This window comes from Oryctolagus cuniculus, chromosome 9, assembly GCF_964237555.1.
Source record: "Oryctolagus cuniculus chromosome 9, mOryCun1.1, whole genome shotgun sequence".
NCBI lineage: Eukaryota > Metazoa > Chordata > Mammalia > Lagomorpha > Leporidae > Oryctolagus > Oryctolagus cuniculus.
Window position 1 is genome coordinate 131,658,392 of NC_091440.1, and position 24,854 is coordinate 131,683,245.

Below are 24,854 nucleotides of genomic sequence, written 5' to 3' on the forward strand. Positions count from 1 at the left end.
AAATAATAAACAAACCCTCTTGATTCATGTCTCAGAATGATTTCAGCAAACACACAGTCCTTCAATGCTCCAATCTACTAAAAGTAACCACCCTTTCCTATTGAGCGTTCTGAGAGTGTTTATACCCTGTAAGCTGAGGAAAACAGGCACTGCTCCCAAGATTTTTAACAGCTCTTCAAAATACTACATTTTGGTATCTATTAAGAAATTACAGTTTTTCTTATTGTCAATCTCCTTAATACTTTCTATAATCACTAATGCTGGTGAAAGAGCATCATACAAATCTGTGTCACTTTTTATACTGTGCAAATAAAAAGTGTTTTTGATTTATTCAGTGAGCCCACCACTTTTTCCTATATGGGTGAGGGTGAGCTTGGATAAATGCAAATTGGCATGACCACCATGTGCTTTATGTTAGTTCATATAGCTGTCCACTGCAGAGCTATGTGTGGGTCATAGCCATGGTCATTTATAGTTAAAGGACACAATAGTGGGCAGCTCTGGAATCCTGCTGTGGTGCTCCCCAGTGTACAGATTCGTTTCTGCTCCTCCTTACCCACCACCCCATCCCTTACCATTTGATCCCGCTCAACACGTTTTTTAGCGTCTGTGCATCAGTTTAGTACATGGCCTGTGGTAGGTCATGGGAAGGAATAACGTAAATGCCCCAGGAGTGTATCCTTGAGCTAGGAGACAAAACTGTCCCTGGAATGAGAGAACTTTGATGCTGAGTTGTATGGTATACACTGGGAACACAGCACATAGATGGAGAAAGAAATGGCTGCCTTGGGTTTTGATTCTGAATTGTATAGGGTTCTCTGATTGCTGGCAACAGGAACGGACTTTGTGTAAAACAAAGAACAAAAGAAGTTACTGGAAGGAGATCATAACTCCCTTATAAAGCCTACAGGAGCCTATGCCAGATATGCACAAAATAAATACAGGTATTTGTATTATTATTGAATACACAAATGCACCTAAATAAGCATAAGTGGTGAGGTAGATAAAACCCCAACTTTCTGCTCTGTCCACACTGGCTAAAAAAATAATTCTTAATCCAGCACACCTTCTTCAAGCTTTACTATGGGAGAAAAAGTTTAAATTATTTTAAACATAAAAAATGCTGGCGCCGCGGCTCACTAGGCTAATCCTCTGCCTGCGGCGCCAGCACACCGGGTTCTAGTCCCGGTCAGGGTGCCGGATTCTGTCCCGGTTGCCCCTCTTCCAGGCCAGCTCTCTGCTGTGGCCAGGGAGTGCAGTGGAAGATGGCCCGAGTGCTTGGGCCCTGCACCCCATGGGAGACCAGGAGAAGCACCTGGCTCCTGCCATCGGATCAGCGCGGTGCGCCGGCCACAGTGGCCATTGGAGGGTGAACCAACGGCAAAGGAAGACCTTTCTCTCTGTCTCTCTCTCACTGTCCACTCTGCCTGTCAAAAAAAAAAAAAAAAACATAAAAAACAAAGACAAATATTAGCATTTTCTAAATAATGAATGGGAAGATTTCTTTTAACACAGCCTTATTTTATGGGAAATGCTTACCGACCTATTTTTTTGTTTCATTTTGCTTATATTTTAGAATGATTGATGAATTGAGGTGAAATTTACAAAAGTGTCACCTGTCCCTGCTGCTGATTGTACTGTTTGAGATCGTGAGCAGTGTTCTATTGACCATATTCGGTACTATCTTCTGAGAATCTTATACATAGCCCTAGAATAGAATAGCAGGTAAAGGTAGACAATTTATTCTGGTAGTGGTAATTTTAAAGGAGACTTCAAAAAGATCATAGAAAATTGAGTTGAAAAACAGATTTTTTTTTAGTGCAAAAAATTTTTAAATCTGTGCACAGTTTTTTTTTTATCATACATGGAAACATTTATTTGGTAGTCAGGGAGACACACACACATACATACACATATACACAGTGCTCCCATCTATTGGTTCACTTTCCAAATCCCACAAACAGCTGGGGCTGTGCTGGGACCAGAGCTGAGAGTTGAACAGCCTATTCCATCAGTCCCACATGGCAGCAGGAGGCCAGACACTTAGCTGTCACTGCTCTCTCCCCAGGTCTGCATTAACAGGAAGCTGGAGGCAAGCGCCAGAGCCATGAGTTGAACCCAAGCATTTCAGTGTGGACTGTGAATGTCTTACACAGCATCTTAGCTGATAAACGGAACACCCACACTTCTACTTCTGAAACTGGCAAATCAGATTAATATATCTAGAATATCTGAAAAATCCAACACTATCATTTTATCTATCATTATGTCATTATGTCTATCATTATGTGCCTCTAATAGTGTTTTTTTCTTCATACTGTTTGTTGTACTCTTTATTTAGCATGGGGTTAATCTTACGAGTATAAAGTAAACTCAGAATAGATCATTGTAATAATTAAGAATGGGAGTAGAGGCCGGCACCGTGGCTCACTAGGCTAATCCTCCACCTTGCGGCGCCGGCACACCGGGTTCTAGTCCTGGTTGGGGCGCCGGATTCTGTCCCGGTTGCCCCTCTTCCAGGCCAGCTCTCTGCTGTGGCCAGGGAGTGCAGTGGAGGATGGCCCAGGTGCTTGGGCCCTGCACCCCATGGGAGACCAGGAAAAGCACCTGGCTCCTGGCTCCTGCCATCGGATCAGCGCGGTGCGCCGGCCGCAGCGCGCCGGCCGCGGCGGCCATTGGAGGGTGAATCAACAACAAAGGAAGACCTTTCTCTCTGTCTCTCTCTCTCACTGTCCACTCTGCCTGTCAAAAAAAAAAAAGAAAAAAAAAAGAAAAGAAAAAAAGAATGGGAATAGGAGAGAGAGGAATAAGGAAGGTGGCAGCATGGGCAAAAAGTATCATATGTTCCTAAAACTGTATATGAAATACATGAAATTTGCATGCCTTAAATAAAATTAAAAAAAAAAAACAGAATCCCATTAAATTGAATGTCTTGTAGAATTTTCTGCATTATAAGTTGAATCATTTCTTCAGATTTCACTTGAGTAGCCACCATTTGGTTAAAATATAAGTATCATTACTAAAAATTTGCTTTACGAAATGTGTGCCACTAGATACTCCGGGAGTGGTTCTTGGCTCTTCTCCTGTGGTACTTACTGCTGTCTGACGCCCCACTCGAGAGCTCCACTTTCTCTTCTGCTGAGGCGAGGGGAAGCCCCTTCCTGTTCCCTCTTTGGAGGCAAGAGTGACGTGTGCATTGGATCTAAGGTGAAGATGCGCCTCTGCATCAAGATGCGTTTGGTTATTGATGTCACGGGTGTTTCTGTAATGACTGAAGGCATTGTAGACATCAAGAAGCTTAAAACTACTTACGGAAATGAGCAATGTCTCAGGTGAAGAATATACCCATTCCACAGATCGGATCACTAGATATTATATGCATCAGTTGAAATGTCACACTGTACCCCATAAATATGTGTACTTTTGGAGGTGTCAACTAAAATATATTACAAAAATGTATGAAGGGCAAACAAATACTAAGATAAGAAAAATAGATGTAAAAATTCAGGTGTCCCTCTGAACAGGTGATGGACACCAGGAGTCTTCCTGTGAAGCACACAGTCCCTCTGTGGGACTGACACGTAAGTGGTGGCACTGTATGTTCCCGGCTGTATCACGGGGTTGTAACAGTGCCTGGCTAATCATATAGACAACTGTATTGACTCCATGTAATTATGACTAAAGCTACATAAGCCACATATTTGTAAAAATAAATTATTTGGGCCAGCGCCGCGGCTCACTAGGCTAATCCTCCGCCTTGTGGCACCGGCACACCGGGTTCTAGTCCCAGTCGGGGCACCGGATTCTGTCCTGGTTGCCCCTCTTCCAGGCCAGCTCTCTGCTGTGGCTAGGGAAGGCAGTGGAGGATAGCCCAAGTGCTTGGGCCCTGCACCCCATGGGAGACCAGGAGAAGTACCTGGCTCCTGCCTTCGGATCAGTGCAGTGCACCAGCCGCAGTGCACCAGCCACGGCAGCCATTGGAGGGTGAACCAACGGCAAAGGAAGACCTTTGTCTCTGTCTCTCTCTCTCACTGTCTACTCTGCCTGTCAAAAATAAAAAATAAAAAAAAAATAAATTATTTGTGCATTGTTGGTATAGTCCTGGGAGTTTGATATGAATATGGATAGCATCTACCAATAAGTGCAGAAGGTTTCAAAGGTGTAGACTCAAGAGTAAGACAAGAGAGAAAATGAAACACCATCCTGGCAGCTGGAAATAACAGTATTATTTTACTCCCATGAAAGAAAATAGAATATTTATAAGGGGCTTGCCATGGTACAAGAATAATGAGCAACTTCAAAGTGAAGGAGTGAGTTGACATTTTCCTTTTGTTACTAGAAAAGCATGTCGAGTGATAAACAAAGAGCAATGGGGTCTCCTCCATGGAGATTCTACTTACAGAAGTAATTTGGAGCAAAAGGTCAACCCATAAGAAGTGACTGGGACACTTCAGATTAGAGCTATGAATTTTTCTGAATGATACCTGTAGTTATTGTTATAGAAAATAAACAACCTAAAGGTCATTTAAAAGTAACATAAGGTAGAAGATAGAATACTTTTATTGTTTTCAATTTTTAAAATTTATTTTACTTACTTGAATGTCAAAGAGAGGAAAGAGGGAGGGTGCTCTCCCATCTGCTGGTTTACTCCCCACATGCCCACTTTAGTCAGGACTGAGCTAGACCTCAGCTGGGAGCTGGAAGCTCAATCCAGGCTTCCCATTTGGCTGTCAGGGACCTAATTACTTGAGTCATTGCCTGTTACCTCCCAGACTGCACATTAGCAGGCAGGTGGACGTAGAGTGGAGCTGGGACTCAGACCTAGCCACTTTAATATGGAATGTGGGCCGGCACCGCGGCTCACTAGGCTAATCCTCCGCCTTGAGGCGCCGGCACACCGGGTTCTAGTCCTGGTCGGGGCACAGGATTCTGTCCCGGTTGCCCCTCTTCCAGGCCGGCTCTCTGCTGTGGCCAGGGAAGTGCAGTGGAGGATGGCCCAAGTGCTTGGGCCCTGCACCCGCATGGGAGACCAGGAGAAGCACCTGGCTCCTGCCTTCAGATCAGCGTGGTGCGCCGGCCGCAGCGTGCCAGCCACGGCGGCCATTGGAGGGTGAACCAACGGCAAAGGAAGACCTTTCTCTCTGTCTCTCTCTCTCACCGTCCACTCTGCCTGTCAAAAAAAAAAAAAAAATATATATATATATGGAATGTGGGTGTCCTTAAGCGACAGTGTATCTGCTATGCCAAATGCCTGCTCCAAGACAGACCGTTTTTGAAATTCAAAAAGTACTTAAAATACCATAAATATTTCAGAAGAGTTGCTGTTTAATTTCTTATAAAAAACTTTGAGAAGAGAGAGAGAGTACTCCCATTTCCTCATGCATTCCCCAGATGGTTGCAGCACTGGGCCTGGGCCAGACCAAAGCAAGGATCCAGGAGCTGCATCCACATCTCCCATGTAGGTGCAGAGACCCATCTACTTAAGCCATCACCTACTACCTCCTCGGATCTGCATTAGCAGGAAGCTGGAATTGGGAGGTGGTGCTGGGACTGAACCCAAGTACTTCAGTGTGGCATGTGGGCATCTTCAGCTTGGGACTAAATGCCTTCCTCAGTATTTGTTGTTGTTGTTGAAGTTTCTTTATACAATTTTACCTCTTTGAATGACAGTGACAGAGAGAGAAAAAGACACAGAGACATTTTCCATCTACTGGTTCACTCCCCAAATGTCCACAGTGGATAGAGCTGGGCCAGGATGAAACCATTATCCCAAACTCAAACCAGGTGGCAGGGACTCAAGTACTTGAGCCATCATCTACTGCTTCCCATACGTACTAGCAGGAAGCTAGGTCCGAGGTAGAGGCAAGACTCCATCCCAGGCATTCTGATGTGGGATGTGGGCATCCGCAGTTGTGACCTAACCCACTGTGCCATCTGGTTTTTAATTTTAAGAAATAGTAAAATTGACCCTTAGTTTTGTTTCTTGTTAGAACTGGTAAAATCCAGAAGGATTAAGTAAAATTGACTTCTCAGCAAATGCTTCAGGTAATAAAATTAACTTGAAAGTACTTTTAAACGTAAGTTGCTATATAAATATAAAACAAAATTTTTCAGGGGCCAGTATTGTGGCTCAGCAGATTAAACCCCTGCCTGGGACACTGGCATCCGATACTGGAGCCCTGGTCCGAGTCCCGGCTGCTCCACCTCCAGTCCAGCTCCCTGATGATGGGCCTGGGAAAGCAGCAGATGATTGCCCAAGTGCTTGGGGCTCTGCCACCCTGTTGGAGACCTGGGTGGGGTTCCATGCTCCTCATTTCAGCTGGCTCCAGCCCTGGCCGTTTCTGCCATTTGGGGAGTGAACCAGTGGGTGGAAAAAATCTCTCTGACTCTCCGCCTCTCTCTCAGGCACTTTGCCTTTAAATATATACAATAAATCTTTAAAAATTAAAATTACTGCTCAGCTTTTACTCTGTGCTTGACATTGTCAGGTAGTGGGAAAAGGCAGAAATAAGCCAACACACCAGCCAGCTCCAGCATTTGGCTCTCTCTAGAGAGCTGCAGGCAGTAAGCCCCCGTGTGACGGGCTGCTGTTCCTGGATTCACTGTTGGGTCAGAGGCGGGAGTTATTTATATTCGTGCCTGCTCAAGCATACCAACTGAATGTGTAAGTTAAGCGCCGGTATTTTTTTCACCAGAGTCTGCATATACAGTGGATTGCTTAAATGAGGAAAAGTAAAACCCTGTAAAATCGAATGAGAGGGCTTCTGTCATACACAAAGCTTCCTGTCTAAGAATTAACCCAAGTGAAACCCACTGAGTGGACTGGATTTGTGAAGGGACATTTTGAGCAGTAGAGCAGTAATTCTAGGTTTCTATGTATGATTGGGGCGGGTTATGCATTTAAATCAAAATACCTTAATTGATTTAATCCACGCCTGTGTTCATTCACCAAAACTTCATGGCTTACTGAGCCAAACACTGTGCTACTCACACAACAGAGGTGAGTAAGTCACCTTCCTTTCCCTCAATACTCAGGAGTCTTGCAGAGGAAGTAAAAGTAAATGTAGCAGGAAGAGGTCTGTCCAGGCAACTTTAAGTAAACAAATGAAAGGCAAATAGGAGGGTGGGAGGGCTGTGAACAAAGAACATTTCATAGGCTGAGTGATGGCCAGCTTGTGTGGATGATGGCAAACTGAGAGGGTGTTGAAAGAGGAGGAAAACTACTTTCTTCATTGCAGAAGTTCATTAGGTTCCATTTGGCTCTGAAGAAGGGTGGTTGTGGGGAATAGTGGGTGTGGAGGACGTGGTAGAAAGTCTGAAGCTGGGAGTATTGGTCCCATCAGGCAGATGTAACATTTAATTATTCTTACTGGTGGATTTTTAAGTAAAGGAAATAATTAGATTTAAGTACTAGGAAGAGGATTCGGGCAGTCTGGATAGTAGGATCGACAACAGGCAATGAGTTTGAGGCTATTGTAGGAAACCTGTTCCAAACTTGGAAGTTTAAAGATAAAGGCACAGCTCCCCTAAGGACTAGGAGCACATGAATAAAAGGCCCAGGCGCAAGGAAGGAAGGGCATGAATGAAGAGGAAAAGCTGAAACAATTGTCTTAGTCAGGAGGTGGCTATGTTTAGGCCTGTCTGATAGGGTCAGGTAGACACAGCCTTGGGATCTGATGTCTTGTCAACAGAAAAAGAACAGTGGCAGCTGGTACCACAATGAGAAATGCAGTGAAAGAGTTACTGATTTGCACACTCTTGCTAAAAATATCTTGTAGTGACTTCTGAGTCATACTTTCAAAAAGCTATTAATAAACTTAATTATTAGAGAAAAACATTGTCATTTTTCCTCAATGAAAATGCATTCTCACCATAGCTGCTATTATCTTATCAACATCTGCCCATGACTTACGGAAAAGTTTGTTTTCCAAATAATGAAACTAGAATAATAAGCCTGACATTTAATATTCTTAATATATGATCTGTCTCATGATGAGCCAATGAGTCTATTTTCAATATGAAATCTGGATGAAGATCTCTGAGTTGTAGGAGGAAATTACAAGGGCAAATATATTTTTAAATACAGTTCTATAAATGGGAATGTCAGAAATTTGCCAATAGGATTAGATTACTAGCTTATCTAGAACCATCTGATAGCATTCTTTATTAGAACTATGACTTTATTTTAAAAATTGAAGGTGATTTGATTATGCTTGAATTTTCCATTGAATGATTTATACAAAAGTCATTGACAATGATGGTTGCATGATGTGGATGTACTTAATATCAAACTGCATACTTAAAAATTATTAAATTGCTATTTGTATTTCATCACAATAAAACTTTCTATACCATTTAGTGCTCTTTAATCTGGATAATTTTTATGTGAAAATAAAATATACATAATGAGTACATGCTTTGATTTTACAGGAAAGGACATTTTAGTGCTAGGTAGCATGTGAACTCATGTGAGAAAGACCAGGAAGAACACACATTCCCACCTACTTCTATTATGCCCCATTAGTATGCATTAAGAAAATTATTCCTTTTGATCCTGCCCCACGCCCCTGTAGTTGATAATGACTCACTTTAATGTGATCAGTTCATGAATTTTTCAGTTGAGATGGAAACAAAGGGCAAGAGTTAACCTGGAAGCTCACTGGATCCCCTCCTGGTGAGTTTTCTTTGGTTATCCCAGGAGGTAGTAGGGTTGGTCAGAACACGTCATGGATACCTTGGCAGTTGCTTTTGTGGATACACTTGGCATATGCTTTTCTATGAGATGATGGAAGAATTGATATTAGTAGTATTAACCCATCAATTGTTAACCTCTGGTAAAATTGTTGAGTATTTTCTCATCTCCCAAAGAAGCTGCAGGCCTGTTAGCAGTCACTCCACAAAACTGACATTCTTCAGAGTTACATGGGGGATTTTTTTTTAATGCTTATAGTATCTCTTTTCACCCTAAACTAACTGAATCAGAATCTTTGCAAGTGGGACCTCAGTACTAGACGTTAAGAACTATCAGGCATTAATTCATTGCAGCTTATCTGCGAACTTGCACTTAAGAAATACTGTCATTATGTTTCTATGAGCCAAATACATTCCTTCGAATTCACTTTGGTGGACCTAATAGCATGCAGTTTGTTTATTTCTTCGCAAACTTTTGTTATATGCCTTTTATGTTCCTGGCATGGGAGAAAAGCAGTGAGCAAACTCAAATCCCTGGTTTCATAAAGCTGGCATTCTAGTGCGGCAATAACAAGTTAACAAATAAGCAGCGAAAAAGAGAGCAAAGCGGGCAGGGCTTGCGAGTGAGGCCCGTGCCGCCACGGGCTGCGGTCAGGTGACATCTGTCTGTGAAGTGGTATTTAAGCAGAAAGCCAAGAGAAGAGAGAAACTGAGTCAGAAGTGTCTACGAGGAAAACTCTGCCGTATGCCGGAAGAGCAGAGACCTCCTGAGAAGGGTGTACGTGAAGAACTGCAGGAGAGCAAGGAGTCCCCTCTACTGGTACAGGTGAGCAGCTGGCTGGAGGCATCAGGGCACACCCGACTCTCTGGATGGGATAAGTCCTTGGACACATAGGTGTGGAGAGAGTAGTTCATTCCACTTCAGGGTGCTTTGGGGAGAACAGACTGAAAGATGGGTCACAGAATGGTACCCGTCTGTGGGCAGATAGTAACATGTGCTCTTAGGCATGCTGGAGGGACACCCACGAACCTTTCCAGGGCTGACGGGCTGTTACTCTTACAATGGTGGATAGGATGTCATTAGTCTTTCTTATGTTACCCGTGCATTCACGATGCAAAAGTAAGGTGGGTGGTGCTGCTGGCCTCTCCGTGTGAGTCAAGACCAACCAGAGCAACCAGCACTAACTGGAAGAGGATCATTACGTTCTTCACAACAGGAAACAAACAAGGGCAGATATTTTTAGTGGATAAGACACCCATGTCCCATGTTGTAGTGCCTGGGCTCGAGTTCTGCGTCCCTCTAACTCCAGCTTCCTGCTAATGCCTGCTCTTGGAGGCAGCAGCTAATGGTTCAAGTATTTAGGTCTCTGCCACCCACATGGAAGACCAGAATTGGTTTCCTGGATCTCAGCTTCAGGTCTGGCCAGTTTTGGGCCATCTTGGGCATTTGAGGGGTGGACCAGCAGATGGGAGCTCTCTCTCTCTTTGATTCTGAAATTAATTTATTTCAAAAAATTTAAAATAAATAAAAAACAACTTGCAGCAAAAGTAAAAAAGTATGTTTCAGTAAGTGTAACATTGGTGAAGTAGTAAAAATTATTTTTAAATTATCCATTTATTTGAGAGGCAGACAGACACATAGAGAGACAGAGAGCTCCCCTCACTGGTTTACTTCCCAAATGTCACAATGGCCAGGGCTGTGTGGGGTCCAGAGTCAGGAGTGCAATCCAGATCTCCTACATGGGTGGCAGGAATCCAGTCACTTGAGCCATCAACTTGATGGTCTGCTGTGGTGGGAAGCTGGAATCCGGAGCCAGGACTTGGAATGGATCTACACATTCCTATGATCAGTGCTAGGTTAAATGCCTGCTCCCAGTAATAGTTATTAATGTTATTAATCTTCAGACCTGTGAACATCTTGCTAATACTCTGTGCAATGAAATGGAAGGTACACATAACTCTACTGCTCACTAAAGCACAATGGTTGTCTGGAACGGAAGCACTTGTGTGAATTACAAATTGAACTAGCCTGGGGCTGGTGCCATGGCACAATAGGTTCATCCTCCACCTGTGGCGCTGGCATCCCATATGGATATCAGTTCTAGTCCCAGCTGCGCCTCTTCCAATCCAGCTCTCTACTGTGGCCTGGGAAAGCAGTAGAAGATGGCCTAAGTCCTTGGGCCCCTGCACCCACGTGGGAGACCAGGAAGAAGCACCTGGCTCCTGGCTTTGGATCAGCGCAGCTCCAGCCGTTGCAGCTGGGGAGTGAATCAGTGGAAGGAAGATCTTTCTCTCTCTCACTCTCATTGTAACTCTACCTCTCAAATAAATAAATAAAAAACCTTAAAAAAAATAAGCAAGTTGAACTAGCCACTTTTTTCTCATAGAACACCATCAAAAGAATGGCATGTCAGTGCCAATCCTGATCCTAAGACACAGTCCTGAACTCTGCAATAAAAATGTAGAAGTTGGGATGATAGAAATGATCTCACAGCTTAGGAGGGCCCAAAGGTTGTCTTTAGGCACTAATGTGGTGACAGAGGTTGTGTGGCTTCATCTGGCTCTAGGTTCACTTAGCAGACCTGGTACTGCAATTCAAATCTGAGGTCTGGATTTAATTCCCTCTCTCTCCCCTAAGCAGGCATCTCTCTTGTGAAGGTGACTAAGTGCACGGTTAGGGCTTCAAATTGGTGTCTCAGTGGGGAATGGATTGCTGGAGCATCTTGCTCAGCTGCCATCTTGTTTTGGCCCTGTCTGTGTTACTTGGGATATGCTTTTATTGCATTATGATCAATGACAATGTATTTCCTTCACTTTTATAGAGGTTATGCATTCCATGTGCACTAGGGAGAATAAAATTGAAAAAAAATTTTCTGATCAAATAGTAAGTCAATGATGGAAATATAGGTGTTCATGTATTTTTTCATTGATTTTTCAAGACTAAATTTCACTGATCATAGTATATGCCCAATAAGTTCATCTTGAAAAATAAATCTTGTAAGAGCAGACATTGTGGCACATCGGGTTCAGCCACCACTTGGAGTGTCCATGTCATATCAGAGTACCAGTTCAAGTGCCAGCTGCTCAGCTTCTGATCCATCTTCCTGCTAATGTGCCTGGGTAGGCATTGTATAATGATCCAAGTAGTTAGGTCCTTGACACCCATATGGGAGACGAGGATAGATTTCTGGACCCTGGCTTTGGCCTGGCCCAGCCCCAACTATGGCAGCCATTGGGGAGTGAACCATTAGATAGAAAACTAACTCTCTCTCTCTCTCATTCTGCCTTTCAAATAAATAAATAAATTTTAAAAACAAAGATCAAAAGAAAGAAAAGCCCTGTAAAGTGCTAATAATCCCAAGGTAAGGTGCAATTTTTGTTTGCAAATAACTCATGATTGCTCAGTAGGAAATGCAAGTAAATCAATACAGTGCATGGTTACCATTGATAGAATGGCCTAGAGCAGAGAGAGACAGGACAGTCATTGAAAGTCACCTAGGAAAGGTGCTGTTTGGTGTTTGCCCAGTGGATCATGAAGTGTGGTTGTGGGGAGAAAACACCAGGAGAGAGAACCATGTGAGGGTGTTACAGGAATTCGGAATATTGGTTCTTTATTTCACAGTGATGAAGAATTACGACCTGGACAACAAAAGGGGTGAGCAAAGCAAGTGAACATAGATGTTACTGAGAAACACAGACTCCTGCTTGCCCGGAGGAGTCCTCAAAGGAGGGGCTACATTAAGGTGTGGGTATTGGGAACTTATATAGGGCTTGCATATCCACTAATCATTTCTTCTACATGGTTTCAAGATGTCAGGAGTCTGCTATTTTTCTATGTCTCTTGTATAGTAGTCATGGTTCCTAGAGAGTTAACAAACATTACCATATCGACCACTTGGGAGATGTGACAGTTGAGAAATATTGTTAACCTGATGAATGGAATATTGTTAACCTGATGAATTATGCCTACCTGATCAGTTGCTAAGCACTGAGATATGTGCTTTATGGTATATTCTGGTATGGGTTCCAGAGCCTAGTTTCTCATAGGGTTGCCTACTTGTATGGAACCCATTGTGTTCCCTATCAATCTTTTCACTTTCTAGTGGCAATGTCTTTTTGCCTACTCAGCAGATGGCAGGTTTCATACAAACACCATATTCCTTATTCCTACAGGGTCCTTTCCTAACCATCTACTAGCTCATAAACTCACATTCTCCCCTCAGAAAAAGTGGGCCCTAACTGTTTTTGGGCATTGTGGAGTGACAACTGTCCTGGGTGATTCTTGCTGATAAGTAGAGTACCAATGGATCGGCAGCAGACCACTTCTCCAAGTGTTGGACTAAAGATCCCTGGTAGAATGAGAATTCCATCTGTGTTCCATGCACATCCATGGGTTGGCAGCCTCTAAACGAACAGAGACAAATTTTACAGAGTCTTAAGGCCAGGTTTTTAGAAGTGACACTTACAGAGGTTGTGAAATAATAAATAAAACAACAATAGTATAAAGCATACCTAGCATTTCAGCCATGCAGGCAACTATGCATAAGAACTCTTCCTCACAACTTTTTACCTATATTTAATTTTGTTGAGGGTTGTCACCAGTGACTGCATCTTGATTTTTGCTCTCTCCTTGTGATCAGAATCCTTTTTTTGAGCACATTGCTGATCAGTCATCTGATAGCTAACTTTCATTTGTCTCCCACAGTCAGGTCAGATTTGACCTCGTTGTTGAGCCAGTCCCACATAAGGAGCGAGCTCAGTGACCAAGAGTCAATGTCAAAAACCCTTCAAGCCACATTTCAGCAGCAAAGATTTTTCAGAAGGAATGATTCCTATCAACTGTAGCTGGTGTCCATTGTTAAACTTAGTTTTACCCATTCTGTGTGCATGACTCATTCTGTGCATTGACAGAGGATCACATTTACTTTTATGTCAGCATACCTTTGGCATTAATGCTTACTTTTTTGAAAGCCCTGTAAATGATACTTTAAAAATTATATTGAATTTTATTACACTTACATTTTTTCTTTCAAGATTTACTTTTCTCAAACTTTTTGTGACTTATTTCCAACTGTTGCAACTTACTTAAGCCTTTAGTTACATTTAAGTAGTCTTGAATTATTTGTTATATATGGAAAATTTATGAGACTATACTTGTTAATAAATTCAAATAGTCCTTTTTCTATAGAATTTAAGATGCTGAGTATTTAATTTTTTATCTAGAGTCATTTATCTCATTTACCTTTACCCAATTTATATTTAGCAATTACATGTATAGACAACTTAAGAGAATGAGATATTAGACAAGCATAGTTATCACTTTAAATCATTCTCCTTTTAAAGAAAACTAAGTAGGTCTTCATAGTTAATACACAAAACACAATGAACATCATACATTTAACTGAGTTTTTATTATTTTATGATTTTAAGTAACTGACTAAAGTAAGCTTAGTGTTTCTTGCCCAGCAAACACAGGCACAAATGTATGTTAATCATTAAAATATATCTTTATCGCTGTTTAAGAAAAACAGATTTAAAGCAGGTTACCAAAGATTTACTTAAATCAACAGGCATTTGAATCAGTACTTTTTTTTAACCACTCTGTATTGTCTCACTCTGGTGTAACTGCATAAATGTTTGTATTTATAGAACTTATTCTCCTTTTTCCTCATAAATTAACCCCAAGCTGGAAAACAGTGACATAAACAATTTGGCCTCAAGAGTACTGAGGCCAAGCATTGTTATAGTAAAACACCATCATTTTCTTTCGTAAGTTTAAATTAAGGATTTTGATTTCACAAAATACAACCTATAGGTCATAAAAACAGGGTTTGGTTCACCCATTGTTATTTTGACTGGATCTATTTAACCAAACTACAAAACAACTTTGGCAAGTTGCAAAACAATCTCTTGAAGCAGAGACTTTTTTTAGCTCCAAGTGGGAGAAATCCTTTTAACCCCAATGTAACCAAATAGCACTAGATGTGTTACCCTGGCTTTATCATGCATGAGATTGTTGTAAACCAGCCTCTGCCATGGTTTCCATCGAGGAGTTGGGGGTGAGCTGGGTTTAATTCTGTAGGCCCTTAGACAAGCACAACAGAAGTTTGGTTCCACAACCTGATAATGGACTTTTCAGTTGTCTTGTGGGGAATGATCTGAAATGACAACAAATTGCATCAGAAAGTAGAGATAGAGGCTGAGTGAAATATCTAGTTTCCTCAGGAAGCCTCTAACTTATAACCAGACTATACGGTGGTGCAGAAAAAGACAAGATTTTGTTTCTTTTAAGCTCCGGGGGTATTCCGTTTAATGCTCTTTGGGGTCCTGTGTACCACAAGGTCTCCGAAGAAGGAGGAAGTAGCTGGTGGGAGTAGGTGAACAAACCTGGGCTCGCTGTTTCCTGCTGGATGTCTTTAAGCCTGTTGGACAGTATCCATACTCAGGAGCTTGCCTAGTGCTCTGTGGGGTCCTAGGCACTGAGGTTCACAAAGAGGGAAGAAGCCGCTCTACCCTGCAGGAATCTGACAGTGCACTCCAGCAGGTGGGGACAGGACCAGATGCCTGCACCTTGCCTATGTTGCCACCCAGTACCCACGTTGTGAGTGAAGACAGTGGCTTGCTTCCCCTAGCTTTGAGTCAAGTCTTCTATGCCTGAATTAGGAAGTGAGCTTTTATAAAAACAGCCTCAACTAATACTCTCAGGGCCAAAGTTTGAAGGGAGTGTGCTGGTTCTTGCCACCAAGACTGTTGAATAAGCAGAGGAAGGGGTAAAAGATCACAGTAGGAGGATAGGAATTTTCCCCAGTGAATGTAATGTCAATCACTTCTAACGGCTGACAGGGTCCCAGTGATTTTAAACAAAAATAACCATGATGGAAAGTAAGGTTTTCTGAAAAGCAGAGACAGAAGCAATCCACTTGCTCTCCCTTCTGCTGATCTAAGTCACTTTATCCGAGTCACAGCACCAAAGATTTGTTACAGGAATTCAGAATTTGTTCTTTGTCTAACAACAAGGAAGAATTATGGTCCAGACAATAAAGGGTTGGGGGTAAGCAAAGCAAGTGAAAGTAGATTTTATTGAGAAACACAGACTCCTGTTTGCTAGGAGGAGTCCTCAAAGAAGGGGCACATCCATGCCTGTGTATTGGGAGCTTATGTAGGGACTGTGTAGATCAATTCTTCTACATAATTTCGATATGTCTGGGTTTTCCTTTTTTTTTTCCCTGTGTCTCTTTTGTAGTGGCATGGTTCCTGGCAAGTTAACAAACATTACCATGTCAACCACTTGGGAGATGTGACAGTTGAGAAATATTGTTGACCTGACAAATGAAGTCAGGTTATACCAAAGCACTGGAGACATGTGCTTTGTGGTGTGTTCTGGTCGGGTGCCAGACACTAGTCTCTCTCATGGGGTTATCTATGGGTATGAGACTCATCGTGCTCTCTAACTATCGATCTCTTCACTTTTTTGGGGCAATATCTTTTGTCTAATCAGCTGATGGCAGGATTCACCATCAGTAAGGAATACCTGGTTCCTTGTTCCCACCGGGGCCCTTGCTAACTGCCTGTTAATGCTTCTAACTATTCAAAGGAAAGTCATGGAGGTGCAAAGAAGTGTCATGTGTTTCTGGAGATGCTGAAGGTGATACTGGATTGCAAAAGGAGTTGAAGGCAGCGTGTGGCAAGAGCTGAGCTGTAATTAAACTCCAGGGGGCACTGCATGTGCACACATGGGTGAGTTAGCGCAGAGAGCAAAAGTCCGCATCTTCTTTATTCCCTTCTAAATTTACTCAAGGTGTATTTCCGGGAATAGTTTAAGCAAGATTTTCAAAAAAAATTTTTACAAGTCATTGAGGAAGTTCTTTAAAATTACTTCAAAGCAATCAACTACCTACTTGAGCAGATGCCTGGGTGCGGCAGGGAAATTTTGAAACTCTGGTTTTATTTCATCTCTGTGACTCCCAGTGCTTTTTCTAGCAGTTACATGATGCACATTTGTGTGAATCAGCTTCATTCTTAGGAAATTTTGCTTATCCACAGGAGAAATGCGTACAGTTGGACCAGTTCCAACAAGTACTTTCTTCCTCAGATTTTGAACAACAGAACAAATGTTATTAAATTGCTGAGGTACTTAGAATTTTTAAAAATATCAGTGAAAGGAGCCATTTAGAGCTGAATATTTGGAAGTATTTAGAAATTCTTGACACAGTGAGACTAGCAACGATGGTGGTAATTATGGGGCCCTAATATAATTTTTGAAAATTTTTTGGTTGTATTTACATTTAATAAGGCACTAATCTTAGTAGCAAACAAAAGGAAACAACAGCAGAAGGAAGCAACTAAACTGAAAGGAAGATAAAATTCTGTCTTCTGACTACATGTGAACAAGAGGTTGTGGCAGCCTCACTGAGGTTTGGCAAGTTCAGCTGAATGTACGTAGCATGTTTCAGTCCCGCGTGTGAAAGGTTGTGAAGAAGGAAGAGACTCGGAAAAGGAAAAGACAAGCTGATAGGACACTACTTTATACCCATTGGGAAGCTCTCCTTAGATCTTGTGTGAATCTCTTGGTGGTACATTGACGTAAATGTTGCAGCATTAGGATTTCTTCTTGTGGATTAAACAATCCCCTGAGAACACAGAATATCTAACCAAATGGAATCTGAAATAGTGGTTTAAAGACAGGTATACTGGGAACATTAAAATGAATGTGGATGTTGATTAATTCATCCATTAATTTATTCTTTTTTTCCCTAAAGATGTATTTATGTATTTGAAAAGCAGAGTTACAGAGAGAGAAGAAAAAAGAGAGAGATCTTCCATCCCCTGGTTCATTTCTCAAATGGCCACAATGGTCACGGCTAGGCCAGGAGCCTGAAACTCCACTGGGTCTCCCCCAGGGGTGGGAGCATCAACTACTACCTTCCCAGGTACATTAGCAGAGTGCTGTATCAGAAGTGGAGGAGCCGGGACCCAGACAGGCGCTCTGATGTGGGATGCCATTGCTGTAGGTGGGGGCTGCACCTGCTGCATCTCAGCACTGCACCCCCATTATTAATTCTTATCTCTGCTTTAAGGTATCTATCAGTTCTTACCATATGACAGTTTTTGGCTTGAGCAATTTGATATATTTTATGCTATTTAAATTTGTATCATCTCTAACATTTCGTTTTATAAAACAGTGTGCGGGAGCATAAATACAAAATATCTATGAATAAAACTAACAAAATATGTATATGGCTTTTGAAAGAAAATTATAAAACAATTGGAAACACAACTCCAAGTACATAGAGATACACACCATGGATATACTTCTGTGTGAAGATTCAGTGTATGGGGGCTGGTGCTGTGGTATAGTGAATAAAGCTGCTGTCTGCAGTGCCGGCATCCCATATGGGTACTGGTTCAATACCTGACTGCTCCACTTCCAATCCAGCTCTCGGCCATCGCCTGGGGAAGCAGTAGAAGATGGTCCAAGTGCTTAGGCTACAACATCTGCATGGGAGACCTGGAAGAAATTCCTGGCTCCTGGCTTCAGATTAGTACAGCTCCAGCCGTAGCAGCCATTTGGGGAGTGAACCAAAAGATGGAAGACCTCTTTTCCTCTCTGCCTAAGCCTCTCTGTAACTTTGCCTTTCACATAAATAAATAAATCTTAAAAAAAGATTCAATATAATAAGAACATCAACTTCCTCCAACTGCTCTACACATATTCCGTGCATTTCCTGCCAAAACTCAACAGATTTTCTTACAGAAAATGAGGTGATTCTAAATATATCAATGGACAAAGACTTAGATAAGATGTTCTTGAAGAATATTGACGTTTGGAAATAATTCTTATTAACCGTAAAAACCATATATCTATAATAATTAAACTATGAAATATTCACTCAAGGTTGAACAACCTGGCCAATGAGACAGAATCAAGAGTCCAAAATCAGAGCCACATCTAAGTGGGAACTTTGTTTACTACAGAGCTGATCTTGCAGATAACTTAAAACAGAGGTTTTTAAATAGTGATGGGATAACCAATTATGCAAATGGAAAATTCTGAAGTTGGAATGCTATCTTATACATATGTTATCTCTTGTGCCAGAAATCACCCCCAAACTTGGAGCTTCTAGCTGTGGTAGGCAGTTGTTTCACAGAGTCTCCATGGGATAGGAACACAGGAGAACCTCTGGAGGTTCTCTTTCTGATGGTGTCTTGAGCGTAAGCAGGTGCTGCTGATGCCCAAGAGCTCGGCTGAGACCCCAGGAAGCACTTCCAGGTGGCTTGTCTCTGTGCCTCTCTCGGCTCTGGACTCGGGTGCCAGTTGCCCACCACCTGGACTGTTCCACAGTGCTTAGCACCCAGCAACTGGCCGGTGACACAAGAGGGAGAGCAAGGTGAAAATTGAACTGCCTCTTCTTACCCATTACCAGCATCTTGGTGCATCCTATCTGTTACACAGGTGAGCTTTACCCAGTGAGTCAAGATGCTACTCATGGGTGTGGATACCAGAGGCAAGGATTATTGGGGTTTCCTTGGCTAACACATACACAAAAATTAGTTATAGGCAGATTAGAGAATTCTGTAATTCTTTTATAAGACAATCCATGAGGATAACTTTATGATCTCAGAGCGGATTTCTCAAATGAGAAACAAAATCCCAAATCGCAAAGCAAAAGAATGATAAATTAAATTACATTAAAAATGAGACCATCTATCAAAAGATGGCATACTCAGAAAGATCACAAATATAAGAAGGTATTTGATTTAGAAAAAGTGATCTTGTTCTGGTGGTTTGGAGCACTGGAAACCCTCCCACCTAATTGGCAGCAGTGTGAAGACTCCCACCAATCGTACTTTGGCATGACTGAGTGTGGGTAACCATGGTGCACTCAATGCCGTGGAGATTCCTCTTCTAGAGAAATCCCAGTCTGTGCCCCAGAAAACATGCAGGGGTCCATGTGCAGCAACACTATCAGCAAACACAGCCTGGAAACAACTCAGATGACCAGCAGTAGAATGGAGAAGTCACAGGACATGCACATAGTGGCTTATTTGTGTGTACACAGGGAGAGCCAGTTGGGAGGAGGGTGTTGAAGCCGTGGCAGGTAGAAAAATGGACAGTGTGATGGCCTTGAAAGGCACATGAGAAAGGACATGCAGGGAGGTGGCAGGGGTATTTCTCCACTACACTTTAGGGAACAGGAGAGGAAGAGGGGTGTCTGTTCAGTAAATACTTCCTGCAGGCCCACTCCACTGGGTGCTAGGAATTTGATGGGATGGCTGTGTAACCGTTTTCATTTTCCTTGTGAAGCGGGAGGTCAAATCATCTCCCAGGAGTGAGGAGAGAGCTTCGGGCTTGCGGCCTTAAAACTGAGCAAAAACTGCACAGCCAACTACCCAGGGAACCAAGCAGTAGGTGGGGCTGGGCCATGTTAAGAGCCCAGACACGTGAACGCGTTTGTGGCCAGACTTCCGAGGAGTTCAGTTTTCTCTGGTAATGCTCCATGCAAACTCTAACGTAAAGGTATCAAGCCAGCGGCAGTCAGGACACTGGCAAGGGGTTGTTTGAAATGGAAGGCGATGAGAGTGAGAATGAGAGCTGATGATAAATTCATAAGGGGCGTGTGCTACTTGAGTGAATCGAGGCATGTTAGTGCATATGTGGCCGACGAAAAACATGACATTGAAACCTGCGTGTAAGCTGCATGTGCCGTTGGAAGGAAGCTGACCGGTGGGGGACAGGAGACGGAGTGGGCCCTGTTTTGCTTCCTTGCTCCCCTGACTATTTGGAGAGGCAAATGCATGCACCAGGCCTGATTACTGTGCTTTTGACTTCATTCTTGCTTCGCTGGGACTCCACTTCCTGAGGAAATACTAGCCGGGGGCTGCTGTGTTTCGTGGAGCAACTGGAGGAACACAAAGTGGATTTCTTTACTGAATTTGGACTTCTTGGTGTGGTGAGAGGCCATTCAGGGAGGGGAGGCAGGGAAGAGGAGAGACAGACGTGGGTAGATGGTTAAGGAGGCCGAGGAAGCTGGAGCCTGCAGCGAGGGAGCAGCAGCTGGGACTGCTAGAGGATTGTTAGTAACAGGCTGCCTGTTACTCAGTTTGAGATGGTCTTGTTGTCTCAAACCTTGTCAATCCTTTCTTCTCTCTGAATTTAGTACCTTATATTACACACAATATAGGACTTACTGGATTTTTTTCTTTCGTGGAACTCCAATAAATGACTGAGTTTCACACTTGGGTTAACATGGCATGGAAGAGAAAATGTGGGGTTGTGTGTGTGTGTAAATACTATCCAAGTGGTAAACTAATTCAAAGGGCAAAAAGTTAGAAGACAAAAGAATCAAAAAACGTAAGGCCTAGGTAGTTTTCAGAAAACTTGAGAAGAATTTTATACAGACAGAAGGCATGGAGTGGGATGATGGAGGAAGACTTACCCAGACATTAGGGGTCTGGAGCTCCCCCAAGAATCAGAGCTTGGTGTGAAATAAGATCTTGGGAAAGCAGCATTCCCTATCAGAGGCTACTTCTGCAATTATGTTGATTTTTCAGCTGTTCCATGGGAGACCAGGAGGAAGCACCTGGCTCCTGGCTTCCGATCGGCGCAGCGTGCCGGCCATAGCGGCCATTTGGGGGGTGAACCAACGGAAGGAAGACCTTTCTCTCTGTCTGTCTGTCTCTCTCTCTCTAACTCTGCCTGTCAAAAAAAAAAAAAAAAAAAAAAAAAAACCAAACCAAAAACAAACCCTGATAATGGATAGGATTTCTAATGTTTCCAACACAGAGATGGTGAATGTCTCAGGTGAAGGATATGCCTGCTACCATGACCTGTTCATGGTACATTATATATGTTCTTTAACTGCCACTCTGTCTGCATACATGCTTACCATTGCTGTGTCAATTTTAAAGAGAGAGAAGACCAAGCTACTTGAAATAAGGTTGCTAGAAGTATCTAATGTGGAAAGACACCACATCGCTTTGTGGAGGTCAGATGGTTATTGCTCTCGACTCCTATTTGTTAGGAGAAAAGCTGAGTGAAAGTCACAGGAAATGCTACTCTTGCAGAGAAGCTGAACAAAATGAACTGATACATGAATTAATGTTGATCTACATCTCCCCCCAAAAGAATACACCCCAGATGTTTTCATTACTTGTAGAGCGGGTGCGTCCGGAAATGAAGCACAGATGTAAACATTCTAGGTTACAACTAGCATAACAGCTACTGCATTTCCGCCTGTAAAACACTTTCAACTCTTTCAATCAAGAAATTAAGAGAAAACTGTCTCCAAAATGCACTTGCATTCTTCCTTTGGTCTCTGATCTTGGGTTCCCTTTTGGGAAGTGCTAGTGGCCCTTGCCATCAAGGAATGCAAGCATAGAGGTTAGGTGCAAGAACCAGATCACAGAATGCAACAGAATAGGGGGCCTTGAGGGACAGTTATGCATTCATTGTGCACTTGCCACCGAAGAGGCCCACAAGAGGGCGCTGGTTCGCTGAGCTTCCTTAATACTTTAAGGCTAAATCAGACTTCAAGGGGAGTTTGTGAGCGCCGGCACTCTCTCTTTCTAAATATAGAGGCCCTTCTCATTTTCTATAGCACAGTAGGATATCCGTGGTTGAGAAGAATTAATCGAATGTTTAAAAACTGATAATAGAGAGTATTTCTGATGTTTCCAACACAGAAATGGTGAAGGTCTCTCTCTCTCATATATATAAGTATATATATGTGTATATATACTTAGTTTCTCTTAGTTCTTTCAATTTTATCACCAAGTCGGTTTCTTCCTTTGCAATCTTCCTCTGTGTTACTTTTTTTTAATTTGTGATAAAATATACTTAACATAAAATAGACTATTTTAACCATTTTTAAGTGCACAGTTTAGTATCATTAAATATATTCACATTATTACCACTGTCACGAGCATCTGTCCACCTGCAGAATTTTTCGTCTTCAGAACTGGAATTCTTTACTGATTAACTCCTCGTTCCCCCAACCCTGTGCCCATGATGTCAGGTTTATTTCAGGGGTCATAATTCTTCAAAGTTTATGCATGATGTTCCAGATAATTCTTAAACTATCTTTTCTGTAACCTTTCAAAAAGAATTGAAAGTTTTAGAGAAATGAGGTTAGATGACACTGGTATTACTGGCCCCTCTTTGTTGATTCCAGTTCTTCGATTTGTTTTTATCCATTTATCCGCATTCCTCAACTTTTTGACTCACCATTATCTGTGAGCCAAATTCCACCAAACACCTTCTACACAAAAGTCATCACCAAAATTCCTGTCTTTCTTACCAGTGCCTTCAATTCCCATTTGTAAGATGATTCATCTCGCTGTTGCAGGTGAATACAGGAGGAACTTTGGTACAAAGTCCTAAATTTCACCAAAAAGCGTTATCTATTGTGTATAAAATACCTCCCGTTCCAGACCCGAGCAGGTCAGACGGTGAAGGAGACTGGCAGTGCTGCCTGGCTCATCTGCTTTGAGGATTCTGTCACCCAAAAGCACATTACCCAAGGCAACAAACGTCTAAGTGTCCTTACACAGGCAGGAGAAGAAAGAGTCGACAGAGACTGTGTCAGCCAACTTCATAAACCTTACGCGTGACATGGTCTTCATTTTCACTGTTTTCCTTTTCTACCTTGCTGGTTGGTGTTTTAGAAAACAGACAAGCACGTAGTCAAAAAAAAAAAAAAAAAAAAAAGACCTTCCATGTCTTTCAGGGCCCACTGCTCCCCCAAGAAAATGAGAGGTGCGTAGAGATCATCACAGCGAACTGGGCTGGCCTGGGAGTTAGAGAAGCGACTCCATAGGAAAGCTCTGGCCAGGTGCTCCGATTGCTTGACTGAACCACTTCTGAGGGTCTCTGCTTTTTATGTTCCTGGCAAAATGACATTTGGAATTCATTTGAGAAAGTTCAGGAAATATTGGGAGGATAGCAAAACAGCACCTCGACATCTGTTCAAAATATATGCGTGTTTATCAATTTGTCTCCCTAATAAGGAGTCTCTTTTGTTAGGCAAAGAAAAGTCCCATGTAGAAAAGAGTGTCTTAAAGACACACGCCACCAATGATCATGGCCAGGCCAGCAAGCAATGCTCAAAATGACTTTTTAAAAAGCAGTCTACTAAGAAAGATAGCTATATAAGCCCCAGACACAGCCACGTTTCTGTTTGTTGACCTGGGGAAAGTAAAAGCAAACCGTGCCTGGGTTTTTGTTTTGCTTTGTTTTGTTTTGAAAATCTGGATGCTTTGATTCACAATTTCTACAAGGTTCTCCCACCCTTCCGCTTGCGCTGCATTCTGATTACAATTACTAGGTGAGGGGCCAGTGCTGTGGCGTAGAGGGTAAAGCTGCCACCTACAGTGCTAGCATCCCATATGGGCGCAGTTCAAGTCCTGGCTGCTCCACTTCTGATCCAGCCTCTGCTATGGCCTGGGAAATTAGTAGAAGATGGCCCAAGTCCTCAGGCCCCTGCACCTGCATGGGAGACCCAGAAGAAGCTCTTGGCTCCTGGCTTCAGATTGGCGCAGCTCCAGCCGTTGCGGCCAACTGGGGGGTGAACCAGCAGATGGAAGACTTCTTTCTTTTTCTGCCTTTCCTTCTCTCTCTCTCTAACTCTGACTTTCAAATAAATAAATATTTAAAAAAAATTACTGGATGAACTGAAAGTAAGCCCTCCCAAGTGTTGCATTTAGGGGATTATTGATTTCTTAGAGGGAAAAAAAAAAAAAAAACACCGGTGGTGATTCATTATGGCATCAGCCGTGGCTCAATGCTCTACTTGGGTTGAGTTACTTCTTTATACTTCATAAATTCTTGTTTTGTTTCATTTCCATTTCTTTTGCTCCTAAAAAGTAGAATCTAGTTTTAAAGGCTCTGATGAGAGTTTTAAATAGAAATAAACATCTCATATCTTAACTTTTTCTTGTGTGTGGTTACTGTTTTGAACGAGCCAAGTTTATTGAGAACTTATGAAAGTCAGTCAAATCCAGAGACTCTATGGTTGGTATTCTGGACACGACCACAGAATGTGAGTTTATTCAACTTTCTGATACCATTGAATGTAGGATGTCCCATTCTTTTGAAAATAGAGAAATTAGTTGGACTTGACAGGTTTATATTTTCTAGGCAATAATAATTATTAAACCATGTATTT